General features: G+C 44.0%; 1 pseudogene across 1 annotated transcript; it reads right to left on the reverse strand.

The window, feature by feature from the left end:
- Window positions 1-352: 352 nt before the first annotated feature.
- LOC108315874 lies at window positions 353-1,014 on the reverse strand (annotated as a pseudogene). Its single transcript, XR_001830100.2, has one exon. The product of XR_001830100.2 is annotated as a cytochrome c oxidase subunit 4 isoform 1, mitochondrial-like (transcript).
- Between the last annotated feature and the right edge of the window lie 4,149 nt (window positions 1,015-5,163).

Consider the following 5,163-nt stretch of genomic DNA (forward strand, 5'->3'; position numbering starts at 1 on the left):
TCTCGGCTCACTGCAGCCTCTGCTTCCTGGGTTCGAGTGATTCTCCCACCTCAGCCTCCTGAGTAGCTGAGATTACAAGCACTCACCACCATATCCTAGCTAATTTTTGTATTTTTAGTAGAGACTGGGTTTCACCATATTGGTCAGGCTGGTCTTGAACTCCCAACCTCAGGTGACCTGCCCGCCTCGGCCTCCCAAAGTGCTGGGATTACAGGCATGAGCCACCACGCTTGACCACTATGCTGATCTTTATTATTTCTTTCCTCCTAATTTTGGGTTTGGCTTTTTGTTGCTTTTCTAGTTCCTTGAAGAATATTGTTAGATTTTTTAATTTCTTTTCTTTTTTTTTTAGTTTTCAGGTAAACTCATCATTTATTAGCAGTGGTACTGTTTGGCATAACAGGTTTCCAGTACATAGGCATGGAGTCACATGGAGGTGACAGAGCCAGGCTCAGGTGCAGGACAGCATCTCACTTCTTCCACTCATTCTTGTCACAGTCCCACTTGGCGGTGAAGCCCTGGTTGGTTTCACCTTCATGTCTAGCATCCTCTTGGTCTGCATGGCCACCCACTCTTTGTCAAAGGTGTGCAGGATTGGGCCATACACATAGAGCTTCTCCCAGATGATAACGAGTGCCATGAAGCCGATGAAGAACATGGCAGCACCCACAACCGTCTTCCACTCGTTCATGCCCCTGTTCATCTCAGCAAAGCTCTCCTTGAACTGAATGAGTTACAGCTTGACTTTCTCATCCGTGGAGAGGCTGCTCCAGGAGGCCTTCTCCTTCTTCTTCAAGGCCTTCTGGCTGGCAGACAGGTGCTTGATATGGGCCACATCCTGCAAGGGATAGTCACGCCAGTCCCTATAAGCTGGGAGCAAATAGTCTTCGCTCTTCACAACACTACCATGTGCTTGTACACACACTGAGGTGGAAATTGCTCGCTTGCCAACTAGGCTAAATACACTGGTAGCCAACATTCTGCTGCTACTGCCCGCTGTGACTGCTCTCTACCAGATTTTTTTATTTGAAAAGGTGCTGAAAGGCTGGACGTGGTAGCTCACACCTATAATCCCAGCACTTTGGGAGGCCAAAGTGAGTGGATCACCTGAGGTCAGGAGTTTAAGGCCAGCCTGGCCAATATGGTGAAACCCCCGTCTGTACCAAAAATACAAAAAATTTATCCAGGTGTGATGGTGAGCATCTGTAATCCCAGCTACTCAGGAGGCTGAGGCAGGAGAATCGCTTAAACCTGGAAGGCACAGGTTGCGGTGAGCCGAGATCGCACCATTGTACTCCAGTCCAGCACTCCAGCCTGGGTGATAGAGTGAGATTCGTAGTCAAAAAAAGGTGCTGAAAAAGCATTGCCTGAAGTTCAACATCTCCTTATGATAAAAACAACTTGGGTATGGAAGGAACATACCTCAACATGACAAAGGCCGTATATGACAAACTCAGGGCTAATATCATACTGAACAGGGAAATATTGAAAGTCTTTCCACTAAGATTTTTTTTCCTTTTTCTTTCTTTCTATTTTTTTTTTTTTTTCCTGAGATGGAGTCTCGCTCTTGCCACCCAGGCTGGAGAGCAATGGTGCGATCTTGACTCACTGCAACCTCTGCTTCCCAGGTTTAAGCGATTCTTCTGCCTCAGCCTCTCAAGTTTCTGGGATTATAGGTGTCTGCCACCATGCCCAGCTAATTTTTTGTGTATATTTTTAGTAGAGATGGGGTTTCACCATGTTGGCCAGGTGGTCTCAAATTCCAGACTGCAGGTGATCCACCCACCCTGGCCTCCCAAAGTGCTGGGATTACAGGCGTGAGTCACCATGTCTGGCCAACTCAGAACCACTGCTTCTGAGATGAATAAGACAAGTATGCCTAATTTTACTATTCTTATTTAACATAGTACTAGAATTCCCAGCCAGAGCAATCAGGCAAGAGAAAGAAATAAAGGGCATCCAAATTGAAAAGACTGAAGTAAGATTACTCTGGTTTGCAGATGATGTTATCTAATATTTAGAAAAATCTTGTCGGGGCTCATACCTGTAATCCCAGCAGTTTAGGAGGCTGAGGTAGGAGGATCACTTGAAGCCTGGGACTCAAGACCAGCCTGGACAACATAGTGAAACCCTAGACCCCATCTCTACAAAAAAGGTTTAAGAAAAAAATAGAGAAATGCTACTGGATATTGGTCTGGGCAGATTTTTTAGGTAAGACCTCCAAAACCCATGCAATTAAAGCAATAATAGGCCGGGCACAGTGGCTTGCACCTGTATTCTCAGCACTTTGGGAGGCCGAGGCGAGCAGATCACAAGGTCAAGAGATCGAGACCATCCTGGCCAACATGGTGAAACCCTGTCTCTACTAAAAATACAAAAATTAGCTGGGCATGGTGGTGCATTCCTGTAGTCCAGCTACTTGAAAGGCTGAAGCAGGAGAATCGTGAATTGCTTGAACCCGAGTAGCTGGGATTACGGTGCACACCACCATGCCCAGATAATTTTGGTGTTTTTAGTAGAGACAAGGTTTTACCATGTTGATCAGGCTGATCTCGAACTCCTGACCTCGTGATCCGCCCGCCTCTGCCTCCCAAAAGGATGGGAATACAGGCATGAGCCAACACACCTGGCCCACTCTCTGTTTTTATGAATTTGACTATTTTAGATTCCTGATATAAGTTGCATCATGAATATTTGTCCTTCTGCTTCTGACTTGTTTCACTTAGCATAGAGTCCTCCAGGTTCACCCCTGTTGAAACATATAGCAGGATTTCTTTCTTTTTTAAGGCTGAATAATATTCTGTTGTATTCATGTACCACATTGTCTTTATCCATTCATCTGTCAATGGACATTTAGGTTGTTTCCATATCTTGGCTATAGTGAACATGGAAGTGCAGATATCTCTTCCATATCCTGATGTCAGTTCTTTCAGACATATACTCAGAAGTGGGATTGCTGGATCATATGGTAATTCTGTTTGTTAATTTTTTGAAGAACCACCATACTGATTTCCTTAGCATCTGCACCATTTTACATTCCAACCAACAGTGCACAAGGGTTCTAATTTCTCCACAACCTAGCCAATGCTTATTTTCTTTTCCTTTTTCTTTTTTTTGAGACGGAGTCTCACTCTTGTTGCCCAGGTTGGAGTGCAATGGCATGATCTTGACTCACTGCAGTCTCCACCTCCCAGGTTCAAGCGATTTTCCTGCCTCAGCCTCCTGAGGAGCTGAGATTATAGGCACTTACCACCACTCCCAGCTAATTTTTTTGTATTTTTAGTAGAGATGGAGTTTCACCATGTTGGCCAAGCTGGTCTCCAACTCCTGACCTCAGGCGATCTGCCCACCTTGGCCTCCCACAGTGCTGTGGTTATAGGCATGAGCCATCTCACCTGGCCACTTTGTTCCTCTTTCTTATGACTAGTAAAGTTTGTTTGTTTGTTTGTTTGTTTGTTTTTGAGATGGTATCACACTCTTGCTCAGGTTTGAGTACAATGGCTTGATCATAGCCCACTACAGCCTCAGATTCTTAGCCTCAAGCACCCTCTCGCTTCAGCATCCTGAGTACCTGGGACTACAGGTGTGGGCTACCATGCCTGCTTAAACTAGTAAAGTCTTAACAGATGATTAATTAACTACTATTTTTTGAATAGCAGTAGCTGACATACTAGGAAACATTTAATACAGAGGCATGGGTCTCAGCCAAGGCAGTACACCCAATTAGCCCTTAATTTCCTATATTTCACTGCCTATTAAGAGGCTTTCAGAACTCAAAGTAGCAGCTATCAAGTGGAAATCTCCATATTACATTTTTTCAATAATTTTCATTCCTGCCAGGTGCAGTGGCTCACGCCTGTAATCCTGGCACTTTGGGAGGCCGAGGTGGGTGGATCACCTGAGGTCAGGAGTTCAAGACCAGCCTGGCCATCATGGTGAAACCCTGTCTTAAAAAAAAAAAAATTAAAAAGATATAAAAATAATAATAATAATTTTCATTTCACAGAGCCCACCCTAGATGGAATATCCAAACCACTGCTTCTGTGATGGAGCCAGCTGGGATCAGAACTACCCTACTTCAATGCAAACATATTTTTCTAACTAATCTATTCCCTGGGAAAAGAGTTTTGTTTTTTGTTTTTTTTGAGGTGGAGTCTTAATCTGTCGCCAAGCTGGAGTGCAGTTGTGCGATCTCGGCTCACTCCAATCTCCATCTCCTAGGTTCAAGAGATTCTCCTGCCTCAGTCTCCCAAGTAGCTGGGACTACAGGCCTGCACCACCATGCCCAGATAATTTTTGTATTTTTAGTAGAGATGGCCAGGATGGTCTCGATCTCTTGACCTCATGATCCACCCGCCTCAGCCTCCCAAAGTGCTGGGATTACAGATGTGAGCCACCATGCCTGGCCTGGACCTTGATTTTTTTTTTTTTTTTTTGACAGAGTCACTCTCTGTCGCCCAGGCTGGAGTGCAATGGTGCGATCTTGGCTCACTGTAACCTCTGACTCCTGAGTTCTAACAATTCTCCTGCCTCAGCCTCCCAAGTAGCTGGGATTATATATGCCCACCACCACGCCCAGCTAATTTTTAGTAAAGACAGGGTTTCACAAGGTTTCCTAACCTCAGGTGATCCACCCACCTCGGTCTCCCAAAGTGCTGGGATTACAGGCGTGAGCCACTGCACCCAGCCAACCCTGGTATTTTTATTTCCAGATTCTTTTCACTTACATTTACCTTCATTGAGAATAGTTTAAAGAATCTGGTTCTAAAAGGCTGTATTATATTCTCATAGGCCTCCTTCTACTTTTAGGGCCACATTTTCACATTGGAGAAACTTCTAACTGTCCTTTTGCAATGCCGATAAACTTACTGCTGATGATAACCCATTAGAAGCTAAAGGGTACAACTGTTAAAATTAATGATGACTCATTTGTAAAATATTTAAAAATAATAGTACTTACAATGGTGCTAATTTTGCCCCAGGTCCTTTTCTAAACAGTATACATATATTAATTCATTTAATTCTTATAATGTTTACAATAACCTCCTACGGCAACTAATTGTCCCCGGACCAAACTGAGGATCAGGCTGCTATTTCTCATGGCTTAATAACAAGATGCAGATGAACTGGGAGGAAGAGAGTTTTTTTTTTTTTTTTTTTTTT

This window comes from Cebus imitator, unplaced genomic scaffold, assembly GCF_001604975.1.
Source record: "Cebus imitator isolate Cc_AM_T3 unplaced genomic scaffold, Cebus_imitator-1.0 Scaffold179, whole genome shotgun sequence".
In the NCBI taxonomy this organism is placed as follows: domain Eukaryota; kingdom Metazoa; phylum Chordata; class Mammalia; order Primates; family Cebidae; genus Cebus; species Cebus imitator.